A 25,472-nucleotide genomic window follows, 5' to 3' on the forward strand; every position below is an offset into this window, starting at 1 on the left:
AAATGGAATAACTAGTCAATATTTAAATGGAGTAAATAGTCAGATATTTCCTGTTATGAACAGTACCCTCTCTCACACACATCACACACAAAAGTTGAAGACATCATAGATTTTAATATGCACAATTTTGTATGTCCCATTAATTTTTAAAAATGCTGCCAAATGACACACTGCAGATTATAGGATGCATCCCACTTTCAGAGATACTGAACTGGATCCTAAAATCAATGAAATACACTGAGTTGCTGGATGCCTCACTTCTCACATGAAACCCTGACACACTGTTGGCATTTGCTACAGCATACCTGTACTACTCTATCAAATAGCGCAGAGTTCATTCTTATTTCCCCCTATTGCACATCCTACTTCCTATCTGTCGATGGCTCTTCATATCCTCATTCCAGGTTCCCCAAAGCCTCAAGCTCCCACTTGTTTCCCAACTGTCTCCAAAACTTCCCAGAAGTATCTCTTCCTCACTATGATAATTTTAACTTTTCTAGCTCCCCTGTCCCTTTGAAAACAATTCAGTCCTATATCTCATTCTCTTGGATCTAGCTAAACGATTAGCATAAAAATTTATGATGTAATTATAGCTAGAGTTTTCATGGTGGGCAATAAAATTTTCAGATGTCAGCTTTTCATCTTAATGTAGGCAGTCTTACAAAAGAAACCAATGTGTATTTATGCAGGAAGAAAAAGGGTTGTATATGAGGAGGAAGAGTTTTGTTCCCTTCAAGTCATACTGCTTTGATCTCTATTTATTACCTCAAATATGTACGTCTGGGTGGCCCAGTTGCCTTCTTACCACAGGGGCTACTGAAAGCCTGGGGACAAACCTCACTTTCCTTTGTCTCCTGCAGGAATGCAGAGGCAAAGTCTCAGAAATAAAGAAAATCTAAGCATCTACTATGACCACCACAGATGCATTGTGGGATCATCTACCCCTCCCTCCTCCTCTCTATCATCATCATCACCATCATCCCCTTGCTTCCCTCTGATTTTACTCTTTTAAAAAAACCCTCAAAATTAAAGCCATTCCCTTTCTCCAAGGATCTATAAAGGAACCCAATGCCTATACTTTGAATACTAATTTCATTTCAAGTTATATCTTAAGTTTGGACCCTTACTTTTTTTTAATTTCTTTATGATTTCCCTGTAGTAGATATAATTTAGAAATGCATTTTTCCGTTTTTAAAAATAAGAAGGGCATTAATTTATGAGCTCTTTCTATCTTTTCAGCACTTTTCCCCATTGAAAAAGCCCTTTTGTTGGTATCTATACACATTGCTTGGAGAAGGAAATGGCAACCCACTCCAGTGTTCTTGCCTGGAGAATCCCAGGGACAGGGCAGCCTGGTGGGCTTCCGTCTATGGGGTTGCACAGAGTCGGACACGACTGGAGCGACTTAGCAGCAGCAGCAGCATACACATTGCTAAGGGGAACAAAATGTGATAAGATTTCTCTGATGGGCATTTTGTCAATACGCATCAAAATCCTTAATATTATGCAGGAATTTTAAACCCAGAAGTTTCACATCTAAGAACTTATTTTAAGGAGAAAATTTGAGATAGATACAGACACAATAAGGAAAGCTTAAGGATATTCACTAAGTGCATTTTATAATTCAACCAAAAAATGAATTTCGTTAGGTAAGTGCTAGTGAATCCAAATGACAGGGACTTCCCTGGTAATCCAGTGATTAAGAATCTGCCTTCCAATGCAGGGAATGGGGTTCAATTCTCGATGGGGGAACTAAGATTCGACATGTCAATAAGCTCTCACATTGCAATGAAGAGCCTGCTTGCTGCAAACAGAATCCTGCCTGCCACAGCTAACACTTGATGCACCCAAATGGTTAAAAATTTTTTGAAATCTCAAATGATGGACTATTAGGTAGCCATCATAAGTCATATTTTTCAAGAATATTACTGACATAGAGGGGTTCATAATAAATTTCTAACCCCAAAACACATGCTCGCTTTTATACCATTTTCAGATAGTATCAAGGTTAAAATGTTTAGAGTCAAAGACATCTTCATTCCAATACCCAGTTCTGTCACTTGCTCCTTACCCAATGTGGGTAGCTATCCAGCCTCACAGAGCCTCAATTTCCTCATGTTACTTAGAAATAATATGCAGCTCTTTGAAAGTTTAATTTTTACAATTTATTTATTTGACTGTGCCGAGTCTTAGCTGTGGCACACAGATCCTTAGTTGCAGCATGCAGGATCTAGTTCCCTGCGAAGTCTTAGCTATTGGACCATCAAGGTAGTCCCAGGAAGATTAAATTAAATAATGATGCAAAGCCCTAAGTACATGGCCCTACATATAATAAGTGCGCCATAAATGGTTCTCAACATGTGTGCTATTTGAGGTTTTTGATTACAGGTAACAGAAATAAATTTTGGCCAACTGAAACAAAATTTATAGAAATAAATGTAGGAAAATTGGAGAACTAGGCCTCCAATCGGAAACAGGCAGAAACCAATTTAGCGTCAGGGGCTTAGAAATCGGGAATTAAAGTAGGAATGGTTTTGTAGTGGAGAGCCTGGTAGGGATGTTGCTGCTAGGATAAAAGAACACCAATCCCTTCACTGACTGTTTCACACACTCAAAATCAAAATCCCAGCAAGGAGCTGCTGTGGACTGAGCTGAAGCCACTGCACACCTTCTGGCTAGGAAAGAAACAATCTACACCCCACTGTTCATGTCAGGACTATTTACAATAGCCAAGACTTGGAAGCGACCTAAACGTCCACTGACAGAAGAATGGATAGAGAAGATGTGGTACATGTCTACCATGGAATATTACTCAGCAAATGGAGTTTGTTATTATAAGAACAAAATAATGCCATTTGCAGCAACATGGATGAACCTAGAGATGATCATACTAAGTGAAATCAGACAGAGACAAACATCAGATGATGTCATTTATATGTGAAATCTAAAGAAATGACACAAATGAACTTTTTTACAAAACAGAAATAGAGTCACCAATGTAGAAAACAGACTTATGGTTACCAGAGGGGGAAGGGAAAAAGGAATAAATTGGGAGATTGGGATTGACATGTACACACCACTGCATACAAAACAGATAACGAATAAGGACCTACTATATAGCACAGGGAACTCTATATAATACTCTCGAGTGACCTAAATGGGAAAAGAATCGAAAACAAAGTGGGTATATGTATATGTATAACTGACTCACTTTGCTGTACAGCAGAAACTAACACAACATTGTAAATCAACTATACTGTAATAAAAATTTAAAAAGAAAAAGAAGAAAGAAACAATGTGGGCCTTCAAGAGCACAGGCAGCTGGATTTTTTTACCTCAGCAAGATGGTACACAATGGTTGTAGGCTGACTCTCCCAAAGGAAATCAGGGTTCTATAATGAAGGATGGTGGATGCTGCTGGGGGGGGCATAAAATGACAGATGTTCTGGGACTTCCCTGATGGTCCAGTGGCTAAGACTCCATGCTCCCAATGCAAGGGGCCCAGTTTGGATCCCCGGTCAGGGAACCAGATTCCTTATGCTGCAACTAAGTTCACACTCCCCAACGAAAGATCTCACATGCTGCAACTAAGACCCGATGCAGCCAAAAAAAAATAAGGACAGATGTTCTTATAGCAATAAGCATTAGGTAATTTTTTTTCATATTCTTTTCCATTATGGTTTCTCACAAAATAGTGAATATAGTTCCTCGTGCTTGTTGTTTATCCAACGTATATGTAATAGCTTGCCTCTGCTAATTCCAAGGTGCTTCACAGGTGGCGCTAGTGGTAAAGAACCCACCTGCCAAGGCAGGAGACATAAGAGATGAGCGTTGGATCCCTGGGTCAGGAAGATCCCCTGGAGAAGGGTATGGCAACCCACTCCAGTATTCTTGCCTGGAAATGCCATGGATAGAGGAGCCTGGCAGGCTACAGCCCATATGCAAAGAGTCGGACATGACTGAAACAACTTAGCACACAGCACAATCCCAAACTCCCAATCCTTCCCTTCCTTTTGGCAACCAAAATCTGTTCTCTTATCCATGAGTATATTTTTGTTTCCTAGATATGTTCATTTGTATTATATTTTAGATTTCACATATAAGTGATATCATATGTATTTATCTTTCTCTTTCTGACTTACTTCGCTTAGTATGATAATCTCTAGGTCCATCCATGGTGCTACAAATGGCATTATTTCATCCTTTTTGATGGCTGAGTTATTATTCATTGATCATGAGGTAATTCTGAATTGGAAAAAATGTAAATATCAAACATTTATTTAAAAAAAAAGCTCTTTCACCATACATGTGACCAGCATAAAGCCCTGTGAGGAGAACACGGAAGAAATTATTTTCATTTTACACAGAAAAACTGAGACTCAAGGAAGATAAGGGACTAACCCAAGGACTCTGCACTGTGTTTGGGGAGAGCTCAGACAAAGTCCTGACCCATTGTCTAAGGCTGTTCTCTAGGTACTCAGTGGAAATTGTCAAACATCCCCCAGCCTTCTCCGCTTCCCAACCCAAAAGTTCAAAGGACATAAGATTACTGGTTGGTGGTGTTTCCCTTTTAGGACTTGCTGGTCCCCCTGCCGCCTGGAGTTCAGGCCCTGAGCTGGAGGCCCTGCTGGAAGCAGGACAGTTGGCGTAGCAGAGGGAGGCCGGGAGATTTGGCAGCCCGCCTTCATCACATTTGGGGGAGGGAGTGGAGAACCGAGGACTGAGAAACCACTGGAGAATAAGTCAGGCTAGAGGAAGACAAAAAGCCGGGGGCCAACCTAAAGAGGAAGTGGTATGGAGAGAAGGCAGTGGGGAGACAGAAAGAATGATCTTTTTTTTAAGCCAAAGAACTGGGAAAATTGTTAACTCAGCCAGAAAGGGGCCCAGTGGTTACCAAGATCTCCTGCACCTGGCTGCAGAGAAAAAAGTGAAAACCTCACAAAACTGCCTCCTCCTCTCTGAAATAAATCACTTCTCGTGATTTACTTTGATATTTGACATCTAAGTTACTTAGGGTTATTTTCTGCTTTTTCTCTCTCCCTAGCTTATAGAAAAGCCCACCAGAAAGAACAAACCAACTGCAAATTCCCAGATTTCACAAGATACAATGAACAGCCAAATAGTTTGAGAAAGATCCTATTTAGGAGTCATCTTATCTAAAATATGCATTTTTCAGTTAGAGAAACTGAGACACAGAATTACGAGTTTGTCCACATCTATTTATTTACTTTAAGACACTTAAAATATGACTAGGTCAGGAATTGGCAAACTTTTTCTATTAAGGGCCATCTGGTGAATATTTTTGGTGTTGAGGGTTATGTGATCTCTGTTATAATACTCAACTCTGCCACAATAGAGCAAAACAGCCATAGACAATATAGACACACATGATTATGGCTTTATTCCAATAAAACTTTATTTAAAATACAAGGTGTGGGCCAGTCTTGCCCAGTAGGCTGCAGTTTGGCAAAACCTGATCTAGACCTAGGTATTTACTAAATACCATGTAAACAGAAAAACAATATGAGCCAATAGTGGGCATAAATTAAATTCCCATAGAAATGATAATAATAATTGCTACAATTTATGAAGTACTTCCTGTGTGACTTTCCTCACTTAATTGTTCCACCAGTCCTCTGCAACACGCACTAGATGCTCTCCATGTTTACAGACAAGAAAATGAAAACAGGGACTTCCTTGGTGGTCTGGTGGTTAAAAATCTGCCTTCCAATGCAAGGGACATGAGTTCAATCCCTGGTCAGGGAACTGCAATCGATCCCACATGCCACAGGGCAACTAAGCCGCACACCGCAACAAAGACCCAGAACAGCCAAAAATAAAAATAAAATTTAAAAAAAAGAAAATGAAAACACATGCAAGTCAAATAACTTGCCAATGGTCAGAAAGCTCGGAGGTGGTAGTTTCAATATCTGAACCCAGATCTGTCTCACTTCAGGACTCGAGTGCTTAACTACATCAGGTAAGAACACAAATACCAAGAAGGCAGAACAGAAACTAAGTGATGTTCCTCACAAAGCATTTAAAGTTTTCATGTTTGTCTGAAAGAAATTTCCACAAGTTTATATATTTTAACAATGCATCTGTATCAGCAATTTGGATGAGTCATGAGTCTGCCTCTCTGTCTCTCTCTGTACATTCATTTTGTTACATCTTTCTCGCAATCAGTCTGTCAGGCTCTCTCTAGCACACACACCAGGATTTAAGGAAGGATATTAGCTGGAGCCCACCCACCTCACACACTGGGAAGCGAAAGGTCTCGAACAGAGAGGAATTTAAGCCTGAAGGGGAGAAGAGGACAGCTCTTGATGATTATCCTAAATTTCTGAAGCCAAACCAGGGAAGACTTGAGGAAATGACTCACTGAACCCAGGAGAAAGAAAAACAGCCAAGTGATGGCCGGAGAAAATGAGGATAATATAGCCTTACTGTTAAAGTGAGGGTTAGCAGTCCACAGAGACCCAGAAAGGAAACACTGAAATGGCTGAGTTACATTCCTGAAACTAACATGCAATATTGTTTTATCAGGCTTATGGCTGTTTGGGCCAAGAATGAGGCAGGAACAGATTTCTTCGTAACAGAGACATCATCTCATGTTCTTTGCTGTCCCCAGATAGTCTCCTCTGCTACAGCCCTAAGGGGAAACCACAGCCATTTCTGTCCCTTCTCGTCTTCTTTTTTTCTTTTTTCCCCACAAAAACTGGTTGTTCCTGACTCCAATGCTGAGATTGGTGTGACAAACAGATGTACTCTACTGTAGCCGTTAAAAAATCTAACATTCGTCCTGTGCCCAAAGTCCAAAGGACTTTGAGCCATCAATTTTCCAGCTAAAAAAGAAGCCTGATAGGAAACGTTGGGGAATGTGTTCAAGTATGAATACAGTTGGCTTGCACTTGGTAGATCATTAGCAACAAAACAAAACGATGAGGTAAGTAAATTCTGTCCTTGGCCTTTTCCTATCCATCTATCAAACTGTCCCTGAATTAACCTTAATGCAAAGCTCTGGTCGTGTCACTCTGTGCGCAAAGACCTGCAAAGTTAACACAGGAACAGCTTCCCTGGTGGCCCAGTTGGTAAAGAATCTGCCTGAAATGCAGGAGACCACCTGAAATTATCCCTGGGTCAGAAAGATCCCCTGGAGAAGGAAATGGTGACCCATTCCAGTATTCTTGCCTGGGAAATCCCATGGACAGAGAAGCCTGGTGGGCTATGGACAGAGGAGCCTAGTGGGCTACAGTCAGAGGAGCCTGGTGGGCTACAATCCATGGGGTCTCAAGAGTTGGGCACGACTTACGGACTAAACCACCACCACCATCACACTGCTGTGAAACAGGCACTTTTGTACATTGCTGATGGAAGTGTAAACTGGTACAATCTCTAAGGAGAGCATTTTGGCAATGTCTACTAAAATTATGAATGTACCTATATTTTATCTAAGAATATGTCCTAGAGCTGCAGCACATTTGTATGCAATGAAGCATTATAAGATTATCTGTCATATTATTAAGAATAACAGATTAGATACACTTCTGCTCCTGGATACAGGGTAGGAGGTCACAAGAGGCCAAAGCTCTTGCTGCAACAACTTTAAACAAATGGACAAAAGGAAAGAAACATCTTAAAGGCATCAAAGAACTGTAGAGAATTAGATGAACTAAAAGTCCAGAGGAAAAAGCCATTCTTAGGGCTGGGAACAGAAAGACAATCCAGGCTCTCAATCAAAAGCCTGGAAAGGACGTGCCTAAAGGACAGAGACAAACCAGGGATTGACAGAATCTTGCTAAAACTGTAAATCCAGCCTCAACTTAGTCCATGACTGCTGCTGCTGCTGCTAAGTCGCTTCAGTCGTGTCCGACTCTGTGCGACCCCAGAGATGGCAGCCCACCAGGCTCCTCCATCCCTGGGATTCTCCAGGCAAGAACACTGGAGGGGGTTGCCATTTCCTTCTCCAATGCATGAAAGTGAAAAGTGAAAGTGAAGTCGCTCAGTTGTATCCGACTCTTAGCGACCCCATGGACTGCAGCCCACCAGGCTCCTCCGTCCATGGGATTTTCCAGGCAAGAGTACTGGAGTGGGGTGCCATTGCCTTAACTAACAAAGGAAAAAAGAAGATACCTCTCTGGTGAAAGTCATCATCAAAGAACTCACTAGGCTGCCTTAAGAACAAACAGAACATAAAACTCAGAATAAACAAAGTATATATTTTAAAATCAGTCAAAATTTTAAAATTCAAAAGCAAGTCAATAGTAACTATGCAAATTGAACCACAAAAAGAAATTAAACTGGGAATAAAGAATATGTCCAACAGTGAGACATACTCTATGTAATATACCTGGAATGGAGTCCCAAAAGAAGAGGTGGGCAAGATAATGGAACAGAAGAATATTTGAAAACATATCACTGAGAAATTTCCAGACATGAAGGAAGACATAAACCTACCAATTCAAGAAGCTCAATAACCCCCCAAACATGGTAAATACAAAAAAAAAAAAAAAACTCATACCTGAACATATTACAGAAGCCATTGAAACACCAATGAGAAATTCATAAAAGCGGCTTAAGGGAGCTACAGTAAGACTGTATGTGCTAAGTCACTTCAGTCATATCTGACTCTGCAACCCCATGGACTGTAGCCCATCAGGCTCCTCTGTCCATGGTATTCTCCAGGCAAGAATACTGGAGTGGGTTGCCATTTCCTCCTCCAAGGGATCTTCCCGACCTAGAGAGCGAACTCATGTCTCTTGTATCTCCTGCATTAGCAGGCAGATTCTTTACCACCAGTGCCACCTGGGAACAATAAGACTGACTCCTAACTTTTTTTTATAAAGCTTTTTAAAAAATATTTATTTTTGGTTGTCCTGGATCTTCCATCGCCGTATGTGGGCTTCTCATTGCAGTGGCTTCTCTAGCTGCTGAGCACAGATTCTAGGCACAAGGGCTTCAGTAGTTACAGCACACAGGCTCAGTAGTTGGGGCTCACAGGCTTAGCTGCACCTCAGAATGTGGAATCTTCCTGGACCAGGGATTCAACCCGCGTCCCCTGCATTGGCAGGCAGATTCCTATTCACTGTATCACCAGGGAAGTGCCCGACATCTAACTTTGCTAAAGAAACTATGTGTGGTGTCCATGGAAGTGCACTCATCAGACATTCCTTCAAGAAAGCCTGCTGCAGGGAGCATATCTGACAGCTGCTACACTTTCAGATCCACAGAAACCTTCACTCCAAGTCATACTCCCTCTGGGCTGCTTCCACCCAATGAATGAGTACAACGAAGGTATTAGAACCAGGCCACTTCAGTAGAAGCAGGATTTCTCTAACAGCCAACTTATACTCAGGAGATCTCCACTGGTCTAGCCAAGCATTTCTTACAACTGTTCCATAGTCTGAAGCTTTTATGACCCAATTCTTTCTTCCTTCCCATCTTGGTGGCAGAAATTCCTGGTTGTCTGAAGGTTCTCCCTTCCTACACCTCTCCTTCTTTTATTTTTCACAGGCATTTTTCCTCCAATAAATCTTCCTTGCATTTTTAATCCCATCTTGGTGTTTGCTTCCCATAGAACTCAAAAGTGATGCTATGGAAGTCAGAAGACAATGTAATATGACTTCTTTAAAGTGGGGGGGAAACCCTGCCAATCTAGAGTTGCTTGACAGTAAAAATATTTTTGTGAAACAAAAACAGAGAATTTGTTGCCAGCAGCACACCATTGATATAAGTACAATAGCAATTTCTTTAGGCAGATGGGAAATTTTCCTAGCTAGAAACACAGAAAATAGGGAGGAATTGAAAAGCACTGAAGAGTAAACACTTGTGGAAAAATATTTTTAAAAAATTAACTCTTTAAAGAAACAACAATAACATTTTTTAGAGTTTAGAACATGTAACACAAAACATATAACAACAACAGCACAAAAGGTAGGACGGGGCAAATGAAATCAAGTTAGAAGATTCTTACATTCTCCAGAAAATGTACTGGCAAGGGAGACTATAATAAGTTAAGTATGCATACTGAAGTCTCTAGGGCAATGCCACTCAACTGGAGCATATTTACTCACAAGAGACATTCGTCAGGGACTTGGTTGGTGGTCCAGTGGTTAAGAGCCTGCCTACTAATGCAGAGGACACAAGTTCAATCCCTGGTCCGGGAAGACTGCACACGCTGAAGAGCAACTAAGCCTGTGCACCACAACTTCCGAGTCTGGCCCTAGAGCCCCAGAGCCACTACTCCTCAAACCTGAGTACCTAGAGCCTGTGCTCCACAACAAGAGAAGGTACCACAACGAGACCACGCATCTCAAGGAAGAGCAGCCCCCTCTCACTGCAACTAGAGAAAGCCTGCTTGTATCAGTGGAGATCCAGAACAACCAAAACAGCTTTTAAACGTAAATCAACTATAGTGAAAGTGAAGTCGCTCAGTCGTGTCCGACTCTTTGCGACCCCATGGACTGTAGCCTACCAGGCTTCTTGGTCCTTGGGATTTTCCAGGCAAGAGTACTGGAGTGGGTTGCCATTTCCTTCTCCAGGGGATCTTCCTGACCCAGGGATTGAACCCGGCTCTCCCGTATTGTAGGCAGACGCTTTACTGTCTGAGCTACCTACTTCAATAATAAAAACAAATTTTAAAAGAGAGACATTTGGCAGATAGATAGATAGGCAGCTAGCTGATAGAGCAGGAGAGATAGAGAAGTACTGAGAGACAAGAAGAAAGATTTAGCAGTATCTGTAGAAATTTTTGGTTGTCACAACTACGTCACAAAATCATCCTCAGTTGAGATATAAATGACAGAATGTCAGAGTAGATGAAAAAACTTTACCCAACTCTATGCTGTCTCTAAGAAACTTACTTCAAATGTAATGACAGAAGTGTGTGAATGCACAGTCATGTCCAACTCTTTGTGACCATATGGACTGTATCCTGGCAGGCTCCTCTGTGCATGAGATTCTCTAGAAAGAATACTAGAATGGGTTGTCATTTCCTTCTCCGGGGGATCTTCCCGACCCAGGGACTGAACCCTCGGGTCTTGCATTGACAGGCAGATTCTTTACCACTGGGCCTCTTGGGAAGCCCCAAAGAGATAGGTAGGTTAAGAGAAAAAGGAAGGAAAAAGAGGTTCTAGACAAACCCCAATCAAAAGAAAGCTGGAGTGGCTGTATTAATATCAAAGTAAACTGTAGAGCAAAATAATTTACTAGGGATAAAGCAGAGTATCACATAATGATAAAAGGCTCATTTCACCAAGAAGACATGGCAACTCTAAATATGTTTGTACCTTTAACTGGACTTCAAAATGCACGAAGCAAAAACTGATGGAACTAAAGACAGAAATAGACAAATTCACAAGTATAGTTAGAGACTTCAATTTGCCTCTCTCGGTAACTGATAAAAGTAATAGGATAAACTTCCCCAGCAGTCTAATGGTTAAGACCTTGCCTTCCAGTGTAAGGGGTACAGGTTCGATCGCCGGTTGGGGAACTAAGATCCCACATGCCTCAAGGTGTGGATTAAAAAATGCAGGATTATTTTTTTAAAAACTAATAGGAAATCAGCAAGGATGTATTGTAGATGAACTGAACAACATCAACCAAAAGGATCTCACTGAAATTTTTAGAACTTTCTGCCTCCAGTGGCAGAATACATATTATTTTCAAGTGCATGTGGCAGTCTCTAAGATAGACTATATGCCTGGTCATGAAGCAAACTGTACAATATTTAAAAGAACTGCAATCAGGTGAAGTATGCTCTCTGACAATAACAAAACTAAAATGGAAATAACTGTAGAAAGACAACAGAAAATCTCCTAACACTTGGAAATTAACTATCATCTTTCTAAATAAACCTGTGCATCAGAGAAGTCTCAAGAGAAATTAGAAAATATTTTAAACTCAACAAAAATGAAAATACAACATATCAAAATTTGCATAATGATTAAAAGCAGTACTTAGAGGGAAATTTATACCATTAAATGCTTACAGAAAGGACTTAAAGAAACTAGAAAAAGAAGAACAAAATAAACTCAAGGCAAGCAGAAAGAATGAATCATAAAGATAAAGGCAGAAGTCAATAAAATTGAAAAAAGAAAAATAATAAATTCAAAATAACCAAAATATTATGTCAAAAGATCAATAAAACACAAATTAACCTGTAGTGAAACATACAAAAAAGAAAGAAGACATAAATTATTAATATCAACAATGAAAGAGAAAATATCACTACAGACCCTACATATAGGAAAATAAATAAATAAAGGGATACTGTGAGCAACTCTTCACTCAAAAATATGACAACTAAGAGTCGGATACAACTGAGCGACTTCACTTTCACTTTTCACTTCCATGCATTGGAGAAGGAAATGGCAACCCACTCCAGTGTTCTTGCCTGGAGAATCCCAAGGACGGGGAAGCCTGGTGGGCTGCCGTCTATGGGATCGCACAGAGTCGGACATGACTGAAGTGACTTAGTAGTAGTAGATGAAATGGACCAATTACTCAAAACTACAAATACTAAACCTTATCCATGATGAAACAAATAACGTGAATAGTCCAAAACTATTTAAGAAATTGAATTCATGGTTTAAAATCTAGAAAAAAAAATTATCCAGCACTTCTTCTCATTTGTAATGAGAAAATTTCAAGTTCTCTTAGCTCACAGTATTGCCAGCTGTGAAACTTCAGTGGTTTTTTTGTTTCTCTTTCTTTAACACCAATTTGAGTTGAATTTCCTGTGACCTAAAGGCAGGTTTCTAAAACATAGTTTTCTGGAGTTTTCTCCATAGTTAAATACTACAGTTGTTGAGTGTTCAGATACAATACTGAGATGACTCAGAGTAGGAATTATAAAGGACTGGTAACAATCATTAGTGGTAGTGTATTGTCTGGAGTAGGAAATGGCAATCCACTCCAGTATTCTTGCCTGGAGAATTCTGTGTATAGAGGAGCCTGGCAGGCTACCATCTATGGGGTTGCAAAGAGTCAGACACAACTGAGCGACTGAACACACACATGGTGGTAACAGCATTAGAGTGTAATAAGAAGAACTGTGGGGACTTCCCTGGTGGCCCAGTGGTTAAGAATCCACCTTGCAATGCAGGGGACACAGGTTTAATCCCTGGTCGGGGAACTAAGATCCCACATGCCCCAGAGTAACTAAGCCCATGAGCCCCAGCTAATGAAGCCTGGGCACTCTGGAGCCCACGCTCCACAACTAGAGAATCCGTGCACCGCAACGAAAGGTCCCACGTGACACAGTGAGGATCCTGTGTGCCACAACCAAGACTTGACACAGCCAAATAAATACACATTAAAAGAGAGAGAGAGAATAGTTAGAATAATAACTAGGTAATATTTAAAATGGAGAAGGAAATGGCAACCCACCCCAGTGTTCTTGCCTGGAGAATCCCATGGACAGAGAAGCCTGGTAGGCTGCAGTCCATGGGGTCGCACAGAGTTGGACATGACTGAAGCGACTTGGCAGCAATATTTAAAAATTGCTTTCTTGACTTATCTTTCCATTATTTAGTCTTAAAAAATATAAGCAAAAACACACCTATGGTTGTATTCCACTTCCTCTCCTTTTTCAAAAGCTCTTCTTTTCCTTGCTGATTCCACAGACAGTATATTTTGATTATTTCAAAGTTGTGGATAGGACTCTTCCTCACTGCTTATCACAGATGCATAGTATTCTATTCCTGTGGATATAGTATTGTTTATTCAACCAGTCCTCTACTCATGAACATTTGAATGTTTTAGTCTCCTGGTTTTGTAGATGATGCTGCAATAAAGTGATTTGTTCACAAAAAAAAAGAAAGAAAGAAAGAATTGTGGCTAAGATATACAAAGCATTTACTGATGACACTGCAAAAAAACTTACATTTGCAATAGGCAGCACAGTATTGTAGAGGAAACAGAAGTACATACATTAAGTGAAAAAAAAAATAGTAGAATGGAGTATCAAGTGGGATTTTCTGGAGAACAGTTTTCTTCCAACCTACTGTCTGGTTGGGATCATCATGCTCTGGAGAAGGTGAAACTTAAAAAAAAAAAAAAAATGCCATTTTTCCCACCCATAGGAAAATGCCTGAAATGGCACAAAATTGGTTTCCAGGAAAGTGCTCCTAGCCTGAGAAAAACCAAGTCCTCCCAGCATCAAGATCCTGCCAAGAGAGGGGGCCAGTTTGTGCTTCTCCAGTGAAGACTCGTCTTTTTTGCCAATTAGACCATAGATCCATCAACTGTACATGCTGAGGGCTCCCAGAACCTTCTGAAACACACACACCATGAGCAGTGAGTGGACACAGAGTGCCTGAGAGAGCTACCAGCTTAATAGGAGGAACATCTTGATGAGATGGCCCATCTTTATGCTGATATAACAATGATCATCAGAGAAAGAGACATATCATTATACTGCGAATATGCAGGATCTAAAAAGAAATGATATAAATGAACTTATTCACAAAACAGAAACTGACTCACAAACTTGGAGACCGAACTTAATGGTTGCCAGTGGGGAAGGATGGAGGAAAGAAATAGTTAAGGAGTTTGGGATACACTGCTGTATTTAAAAGAGAACCAACAAGGACCTACTGTGTAGCACAGGGAACTCTGCTCAATGTTATCTGGAAGCCTGGACGGAAGAGGAGTTTGGAGGAGAATGGATACATGTATTTGTATGGCTGAGTTGCTTTGCTATGTACCTGAAACTATCACAACATTGTTAATTAGCTATATTCCATTATAAAATTTAAATTAAAAAAGATCTTCAAAAAAGTATGTAGATTCATCTTGTTTACTTATTGAAGACCCTGAAAGGTCTACTATGCAGTTTAGAACTATGCCCATAAACTCTTGCTAATTTCAAGTAACTACTTTCCATTAATTTCCTAAAAAATAAGAGAAAAATATACATACAAGTGAACTGAAAAAAACAAACAGATAAGCACCACTTACTTCTACACTTCCTCCATTCTAATGAGGCAGTGGTCCAAGAAACCACATTCCTGCCCTTTATAAGTCAGCTGCCAACATGAATGTGATTCTTCAGCTATGAGAAAATGTCTTTTGAAGGGTACAGGTTGGTTAATATTGGAAATTCTTCTGTACTTTGGGAGATAACACTATTTGCCCTGATAAGGACCAGTACTTTCTTTGCTCTGATAACCACCAGTAGTTTTTTTCTTCCTTTTTATCGGGACTTGTCAAGAATCAGTCATGTCATTTTGTATTTTTCCTTTTTCTCTCCCTCTGTCTTGCCCTTTTTGGGATTAATGCCAGCAACATGTTTTTCTGATATTGTGGTGGATATAATCCAGTACTGACCTTCTCTATGTTAAATAAAGTCTTGAGATTTAGGAAAAGTTCTCATCTAGGAAAAATAAATAAAAGTTACAATGTGGAGCAGTTACAAGGCAAGAGTATCCTAACTGCCAATTGTAAGTGTTCACCTATATGACTCTAAAACCTCTTACTGTAAATCAATTCACTGGTGTCAAGTTTTACACATTAAGTACAAAGAAGATGGATGGATAGAAAGAAAGAAGAGAAAGAAGAAGAGAGGGAGGGAGGAATCCAAATTGGGATTTAAGTATTTGGAGGAGTAAGTCATCTTTGGGACTTTCCAGGTAGCTCAGTGGTAAACAATCTGTCTGCCAGTGAAGGAGATGCAAGAAACATTGGGTTCAATCCCTGGGTCGGGAAGATTCCCTAGAGTAGGAAGTGGCAACCCACTCCAGTATTCTTGTCTGAAAAATTCCATGCCAAGAGGAGCCTGGTGGGCTACAGTTCATAGGGTCACAAAGAGTAGGACATGACTGAGCAGCTGAGCATGCACGCCAGTCAGCTTTGAATGAGAAAAAGAAAATAGAGCCAACTCCGGAATTTCCAGCTACCTATTGGCTACTGTTCAGAAAGAAATGCTTGCTGACAGATGGAAATTGACTCTCAGCAAAAAGATTCTATTCTGAGTTCTATGTGCCTGAGATATAAATGGTTCTCAGTAAATATTTGGTAAATAAATAATGAACAAATATATGTTTCTTTCCATATGTTAGTAAAACTGAAGCCTACATATATGTTTAGTGAGAAGTCCAAAATCACATAGGAAAGCTTAGGTGCCTAAAGTATATTAGATGCAAAATATAAGAAATATCATCAATTGGACCTAAAAGATCTGGATTCTGGTTTGGAGTTTGTTTTGTCATTTACCTCCTGGGTCCCTAGATTGCAGAAGGCAGGGACTCATCTGTACTGTTTTTTGCTATTCCTTCAACGCCTAGCTCAGTCTCTAGTACATACTAGGTATTAAACGGATGTTTAAATATCCACCATTGCCTCATCTGTAAACTTATTTCCCTCATGTGAAAACTGAAGAGGTTGGCACCACGGCTTTCTGGGTGTTCCTTCCAGCTCTATGTCACTGTGAAAGAGGATCTATGCTCTTAGTCCTCATTTTATCCCCACTTTCCAACTTCCACAGCTCAAATTGTATGGGAAGCCAAACACAGGTGGGTGAGGCTCCAACATAATTCCAACATCCCTTCCCCAATGTTATACCATCATCCCTCTGAGCTCTTACTTCCACAAGAAAAACCACAAAAATGCAATCTTAATGGAAAACAGTGAATCAATCAATTACTTCATTGTCTATTTTGTAAAATGAGTTCCAGAATCACCACAGACCTCCCAATCTCTCAACCTCAGCAACCAAAGATTCCCCAAACTTTCACATTAGGTGGCTCCAGCCACCCTTCCCTAGAGGGGAATTCTTTCTCCACGTCTTCCGGGGGTGCTCAACAGGAATAAATAGCCTGGAAAAAAAAACAGCAGCTCAGTGTATTACAGGATGACATCCTGGAGAGAGGCGAATTCTCCCACACTCCTAATGTAAACCCAGTCCCTCTCCTTTGGTGACACCCCTCTGGCGAGAAAAATAGCTGTAACCCTGAAGCATGGGCAAGAGAATCAGCAGAATTGGCAACATAGCTTCCTGTTTGTCCAGAGAGGAAGGGGACCCACTCGCCCAGAAGACATATGTTTTTCTTCTTTGGGGGAGTCTTTCCTAAGGGCAGCCCCACCAGCAGTTCATCTTGAGTGACTATGGGGTCATTTACAGTATCTTGAGAAGTGTCCTAGCCAGGCAGTTGAAAATCCCAATTTGACCTCTGACAGACTGTGTGACTTTGGAAAAGTCACTTTCCTCTCTGAGCTTCAGATTCTGAATTTTTTTTAAAGGGAACTGTGAGTCCCTCCCCTTTTTTTTTTGGCTGTGCTGGTCTTTGTTGTGGCACACAGGCTTCTCCAGGGGTGGCACCTGGGCTTAGCTGCTCCTCAGTATGTGGGATTTTAGTTCCCAGCATCCCCGGCATTAGAAAATGGATTCTTCACCAGACTCTGAAATATTTTAAATGCATTTGCCCTTTTAAGTGATTACAAGATTCCTTTTTAAAAAATACCTTTCTTAAGTCATTATGTTGTATACTTGAAACTAACATAATATTAGTCAATTTATAAATCAAATTAAGTGACTTAATGCAATGCAGGGGATATGGGTCCGATCCCTGGTCTGGGAACCAAAGTCCCACATGCTGCAGAGCAGCTCAGCCCTCCGCCGTCACCACTGAGCCTGCAAGTCACAAGTGGAGCCCATGCCCCACAACGCATGATCCCACACGACACAACCAACATTCCTCGTGCGGCAACTAAGACCTAAGGCAGCCAAATAAAAAAAATGAAGTAAAATAACATTTTAAAAATTAAATTAAAAAAGACTTTTCTTATAAAAATAACACATCATATTGCAGACATTTAAAAATGCAGATACAGTTAAATAAAAATAATCATAATATGGTTAACATTTTTGTGTATTCCTTTTGGTGAGACTTCTGGGATTTTAGTTATCACTGAATATACAATTCCCAGTGAGAGCTGCCCCTTTGGTGTCTCTCTGATGCTCACACTTGTGCCAAAAATGCTGTCCACATAGTGGGAAGTTGGGGAACCCCCTTCACTAACTCTGTAGACTGTGACATAGTCTTTTGAAGGCCCTCAGTGATAAGTCATGTGAGGTTAGTTTCGAGTATTGGAAAAGTCACTTGAAGACAAATCTGCCTGATTAGAAGAATGGTTGAGTTGGGTACTTACATTTGGTGTAGATTATCATCATCATCACTATAAAGTTAAAGACTGTTTTTCATTTTTCTCTGAAGTTTCCAAAATTTTTTGATGCTTAGATGTATGGAAGGAGAGGGTTAAATTTCATTATTTTAGAGCTACAGTTCTCTAAATATGTTCTATGATACACATTGCAGATGTTCCCCCAGGAAAAATGAGTTCTGTGCTGAAAAGAGCTTGGAGAAAATTACACACATCACTCCCTTAAAGACTCAGGGCACACTGAATGTATTAAATGCTCTGAGATTCCTCTGCAAAGAACATCCTTTAATTTTAACTAACTGTATTTTCTAAACCTATTTGAGTTCAAGATGTTGACTGAGAACATCATATCAGTTTGTCTCTCAGTCACGACAAAGAGCAGAGTTTGGTGGACAAGCACACAGATTTCTATGTGTCTTAAGCTTAACTTTTCTGAACCTCCGTCTTCTCTTCCACAAGAGAAAGATTAAATTTTACCTACATCACAAGACTGCTCTAAATTCTAAGTGAAATAAAATGTGTAAGGAACTTAGAGCAGTAACTGGCACATAGCAAGCATTAAGACAAATAAGAGCTCTTATTATTTATTAGTTGGGATAGATAAGATAATGAAAAGAGGATGAGGATGAATAAAATTTGTGGAGGAGGAAAAGGGTAATAAGGGCAGAGATTCCTCTTAACTGAGATGGCAAGTTGTTGCCTGGACACAGGACATCTATTTTTGGCACTTAAGGCAACTAGATTCCAGAAAGGATCTCTGAGTACAGAATATCAGAAAATTTTTTCTAAAAACACAAAATTTTACTTTTAAACACATAGCTGAACTGGTAGGAAAGAAGAGGAAATAAGAAAGTACTGGGTTGGTCCAAACGTTTGCTCCGGTTTTTCTGTAACATCTTATGAAAACCCCAAATGAACTTTTTTAGCCAACCCAATACAAGTCCAAGGAAGAAAGTAAGCACTGGAATCATCTTTCCCTGGAGGTCATTTTACAAGTCTCTGCTGCTGCTAAGTCGCTTCTGTCGTGTCCGACTCTGTGCAACCCCACAGACAGCAGCCCACCAGGCTCCCCCGTCCCTGGGACTCTCCAGGCAAGAACACTGGAGTGGGTTGCCATTTCCTTCTCCAGTGCATCAAAGCGAAAAGTGAAAGCGAAGTCACTAGCAGCTGACAATTCTGGTTTAACAGCCTAAGCGTGAGTGGCAAAATACAAGTCCTCAGACCACTGCAATGTGAGAGTTTGCATTAAAGACCACTGGATAAATTCAGGAGCCCCTTAAAGACAATGAGGACAGTGGATGAAACGGGGGGAGGGGATCCACAAGAAGATGGATAGTGGGAATGCTATTGTGTTTCAGCCTTAGGTCCTAGATGGAGCAGAACAAAAGAAAAAAAATAATCTCCCGTGGTCATTCCTAGCTCATCATGAGCCCACCCACACGCAGGCTTGGAGCTAGAACTCATATCATTTGAGCAGCTTCAGGTTGATGGCACCATAATACATCTGACAGACCAGGAGCCAATCCTCTCTTGAGGAGCATACTTAAAGACGGACCTTAAGGATATCAGAGGAATTTGGGACCAATTTTAAAAGTCTCTGAGCATATATGGAAGCGAGTTGTCATTATCATCATCATGAAATAAATAACTGCAGGATCAGCTTTAAACAGCAGATGATGGAATTACCAGATACCAAATACAACTAAGTTTAAAGAACTGTACAAAAGTATTTAAAGTATCTGGAACTTCTATGATGATCCAGTGATTAAGGATCAGTATGTCCACTGCAGGGGGCATGAGTTTGATGCCTGGTCTGGGGAACTGAGATGCCACATGCCGCTGGGTGTGGCCAAAACAAACAAAAAAAATATTTAAAGTATAAATATTATCAACTCTACTTCAATAACATTTTAAGTGGCTTAATTATAAAAAAAATAATAAAGTATCAACACTGATGAGACAAAGTAGACAAAGACGACATTTTTAAAAGTCTAACCCTGGTGGTTCAGATGGTAAAGAATCTGAATTGCGTCTGCAATGTGGGAGACATGAGTTTGATTCTTGGATCGGGAGGATCACTTAGAGAAGGGAATGGCTATCCACTCCAGTATTCTTGCCTGGAGAATTCCATGGACAGAGGAGCCTGCGGGCTACAGTCCATAGGGTAGCAAGAGTTGGACAGGATTGAGCAACTAACACTTCCACACTTTCACTTTCAAAGACTAAAAATAAATAGTTAAAATTTGAACCTCAGTGGAAGATTTAAATATTGGTTTAGACACAGATGAAAGGAAAACTGCTAGTGACCTGGAAAATAGATCTGAAAAAACTACACAGAATAAAGCACTTTATTTGAAGGGGAAGCCGAGAAGCCCACTACCATAGTGACAGATGTTAATATGCATTTCTCAGTTATTGATAAAGAAGCAAATGGAGAATATGGTAAAGCAGTAGAAGATTTTACTGCAGGTCCCTGGTGTTTGGATTTCCAGTTCCTGGACAGAGGAAACATGGTGGGTTTCCAGGGGGTTGCAAAGAGTCAGACACGACTGAGTGACTGAGCACCCACACATGCGCACAAATGAAAAGTAAAGTTCCTGTCCTCATGGCATTTACTTTTTTTTCTATACTTTCATATATGTAAATATGCATACTTGTAATTTTAAGACAAATGAAGAGGAAAAAAAAAACCCCAAGATCATTAGTTAGCAATTATTCACATTACTCATGTATCTGTTATTTCCTCAGCAAGGAACCAGATGGCAGTAATCACAGTATTCTTCTTATCTCCTGGCAGAGTACCTGCTTAAAGAAGGCACTTAATGAAGTTCTGTGGGTCCAAAAGTCGAGAGAGTTAAAGGGAAAAGACAAAAGGCAACTGGAATCATGGGTCCCTCACATCTTTGGGCAGGCCCTAGTAGACTGGCAAACCAGCTCCCTGGTCGGGGGGTGGGAGTCCTAACTAATCTGTAGTGTCAGCTGATTATTTCAAGTTTCCAATGTTACGTCTCTAAACACAAAGCTTAGAAAACATACTCTCGAAGTGGTACAAAACAGCTCCAGCGCACCAGTATCCGGCAATGATACAACCTTTACATCTTTCCGCCTCCAGTTCCTTTTTTTTTTTTTAATTGGCCACATCAAGTCTTAGTTGCAGCACACAGGACCTTGGTTGCACCATGTGGGGTCTTTCATTGCATCCCACAGGCTCTCTGGTTGTGGCACTCGGGCTCAGTTGCTCCATGGCGTGTGGGATCTTATTAGGTTGGTACAAAAGTAATTGCGGTTTCAGACTGTAAATTTTAAATCATTATAACTAGGCTCAAACACATCTTTATTAATCAAAATAGGAACCATTAGAATCAACACATTTTTGTCAATGAGAAATAAGTTTGTTTATTCCTGTAGTGTAAATATCCGTGCTTCGGGATTCAGTGGACTCTTGAAAAGCATTTTCTGCATTCTGCTGCTTATGGAAGCATTTTGTGTGCAAAAAGTTGCCGAGATGCTTGAAGAAGTGGTAGTAAGTTGATGAGATGTCAGGTGAATACGGAGGATGATGCAAAACTTTGTAGCCCAATTCAATCAACTTCTGAAGCATTGGTTGTGCGACCCGTGGCTGGGCGTTGTCGAGGAGAACTGGGGGCCCTTTCTGTTGACCAATGCAGGCTGCAGGTGTTGCAGTTTTCCGTGCATCGCATCGATTTGGTGAGCATACTTCTCAGATGTGATGGTTTCGCCAGGATTCAGAAAGCTGTAGCAGGTCAGACGGGCAGCAGACCACAAAGCAATGACCGTGAGTTTTTTTGGTGCAAGTTTGACTTTGGGAAGTGCTTTGGAGCTTCTTCTTGGTCCAACCACTGAGCTGGTCATTGCCAGTTGTCATATAAAATCCACTTTTTGTGCATCACAATTCCATCTAGAAATGGTTCACGGTTGTTGAGTGAACCAATAAGAGAACAACAATAAGAGAAGGTGACACTTCTAAATGATTTTTCTGATTTTTGGTCAGCTTATGAAATACCCACTTATTGAGCTTTTTAATCTTTTCTATTTGCTTCAAATGCTGAATGACCATAGAATGGTTGATGTTGAGTTCTTTGGCAATTTCTCATATAGTCCTTTCAATTGGTCATTGTCAACTTTCAACGGCCAGCCACTGTGCTCCTCATCTTCAAGGCTCTCGTTTCCTCTGAAAAACTTCTTGAACCATCACTACACTGTACGTTCATTAGCAGTTCCTGGGTCAAATATGTTGTTGGTGTTGCAAGCTGTCTCTGCTGCTTTCCGATCCATTTTGAACTCGAATAAAAAAATCATTCAAATTTGCTTTTTGTCTAACATTATTTCTATAATCTAAAATAAACATAAAATAAATAGCAAGTAATAAGTAGCAAAAAAAAAAAAAAGAAAGAAATGCACATGAAAATCATGTATAACATAACCACATTTATTTTTAAATGTATTGCAATATCAAACAGCGAATTTCAACAGTGCAAAACCAAGGTTACTTTTGCACCAACCTAATAGTTCCAGGACTAGGGATTGAACCCACATCCCCTGCATTGCAAGGCAGATTCTAAACCACTGGACCACCAGGGAAGTCCCAGCCTCCCAGTTCTGACGGAGAAAAGAGGAGCAGAGGGAGAAGCTGGGGTGCAGAGACCAACCACACCAAACCCCCCTTTTGGCCTAGTTTGCTTTCCTTTTCAGAATCTGATCTCCAGATAATCAGAGAGTTGCCTAGAACAAATGAAGACCGACTCTGTGCAAGACCTTGGTGATGCAAAGGATACAGAAAACAGAAAGTCAGGATCCCCACTCTCACAATGTAGTTAGGGAGGGAGTCAGAATGATTGCAAGATGATATTTTTTAAAATGGTAGAGAATGGGGACTTTCCCTGGTGGGCCAGTCGTAAAGACTGTGCTCCCAATGCTGGAGGCCTGGGTTCCAATCCTGGTCAGGGAATTAGATCCCACAACTAAGACTGCCGCAACTAAGATCAAGTGCAGCCAGAAAAAAGTGGTAGAGAATATATAACTGATTAACTTTGCTGTATACCTGAAACTAACACAACATTGTAAATCAACTATTCTCCAAAAAAATTTTTGTTAATATTATGAAAGTATTTCACTGTATAGCAATTCAGCTAAGTGATAGCTCTGATGCTTTGGATTAACTTTTTGTTGTCTTTTCTGCTGATTAACTTCTCCTTTACATTTCTGCCACTTCAAAAATGCATTGAAAAGGACATTTAATGAATAAAATTATGCTGTTCACCTAAAACTACCACAACATTGTTATATTGGCTTTGCACACATGCTAAGTTGCTTCAGTTGTGTCCCACTCTTTCTGACCCAATGGACTACAACCCACCAGGCTCCTCTGTCCATGGGATTCTCCAGGCAAGAATACTGGAGTGGGTTGCTGTGCCCTTCTCCAGAGGATCTTCCTGACTCAGGGATCGAACCTGTGTCTCTTACATCTCCTGCATTGGCAGGCAGGCTCTTTAACACCAGCACCACCACGAAGTCCTATATCAGCCATCAGTTCAGTTCAATTCAGTCTCTCAGTCGTGTCCAATTCTTTGCAACCCCATGAATCGCAGCACGCCAGGCCTCCCTGTCTATCACCAACTCCAGGAGTTCACTCAAACTCATGTCCATCGAGTCAGTGATGCCATCCAACCATCTCATCCTCTGTCGCCCCCTTCTCCTCCTGCCCCCAATCCCTCCCAGAATCAGGGTCTTTTCAAATGAGTCAATTCTTCACATCAGGTGGCCAAAGTATTAGAGTTTCAGCTTCAGCATCAGTACTTCCAATGAACTCCCAGGACTGATCTCCTTCAGAATGGACTGGTTGGATCTCCTTGCAGTCCAAGGGACTCTCAAGAGTCTTCTCCAACACCACAGTTCAAAAGCATCAATTCTTTGGTGCTCATCTTTCTTCACAGTCCAACTCTCACATCCATACATGACCACTGGAAAAACCACAGCCTTGACTAGACGGACCTTTGTTGACAAAGTAATGTCTCTGCTTTTTAATATGCTGTACAAAATGTTTTTGGTGTTAAAAGATAAAAATAAATTTTAAATAATAAATAAACAAAGATTAAAAACAACAAAAAACAAATAAAAGTACATATTATTTTTTAAATGGTAGATAAAATGAACTCTCTCAGAAATATGATTTTTTATGGAAGTCCAGATGCAGTATAATGAGGGCTCTCATGTCAGACATATGACATGAAAGGATCAAATCCTTACTCTGTCACTTGCAGGTCCTGTGACCTTAAACAATTAATCAGCAACTCTGTGTCCAGACCATCATGAGAATGAAATATGACAATGCACGGACAGTCATCACATGGTACCTGGCACACAGTCAGCACTCCACTAATACTAGAGTTAATAACTGTACTGAAAGCAACTATACTCCAATAAAAATTAATTTAAAAAAAAACAGAGAAAACCATAACTGTACCAATATCCATAGTATTTGTCATACTACATGAATAAAGACAACAAAATAGAAAAGATAGGGGATAATTCATGGACTAGTCAGTAATCTAGTTCTATTAGAATCTGTATGATTAATGGACGATAAGTTGAAAAATTATTGGGGAGGGTGCTGAGAGTCGGGGGCTTCCCAAGTGGCTCAGTGGTAAAGAATCCACCTGCCAATGCATGAGACGCAGACTCAACCCTTGGGTCAGAAGATCCCCTGGAGAAGGAAACGGCAACCCACTTCGGTATTCTTGCTTGAAAATTCCCATGGACAGATAAGCCTGGTGGGCTACAGTCCAGGGTGTCACAAAAGAGAACTGACTGAGCACACACTGAGAGCTGGACTGAGGAATCTGCACTTAAATTTTATTGTACATGATAAAGGGTCAGTAAAACTTTGGTGACTTGATCTGAGCTGCATTTTGGGAAGATCAAGCTTGATAGTTTCTGCTAAAGTTTGAGCAGATTAAAAAAAAAACAAACATTGAGTGTGGTCACCGGACTTGGGCCGTCAGGATTCTGCTCCCAGGATCTCCTTGTGGTCTCATCCCTGGGGATGATTTCCCTCCAAAGTAGGCAGCAACTATTTTTCTGGAATGATGCAAAGGCCTCTTTCCCCTTTCCTACTCTGCTATTTTTTGGCTTACAGAGTCACTAAATGTAAACATCCTTTAAAAAGATCCCAAGCCAATTTATTCCAAAGAGTAAGAGTTATCTAGGAATTGAAGGCCCATCAAGATAAGGCTGCTTCCAAGTCATAGTCTGCAATATCTTTGCCCAAGTTTTGGGGGAACCAGGTCACC

Source organism: Bos mutus, chromosome 28 (genome assembly GCF_027580195.1).
Source record: "Bos mutus isolate GX-2022 chromosome 28, NWIPB_WYAK_1.1, whole genome shotgun sequence".
NCBI lineage: Eukaryota > Metazoa > Chordata > Mammalia > Artiodactyla > Bovidae > Bos > Bos mutus.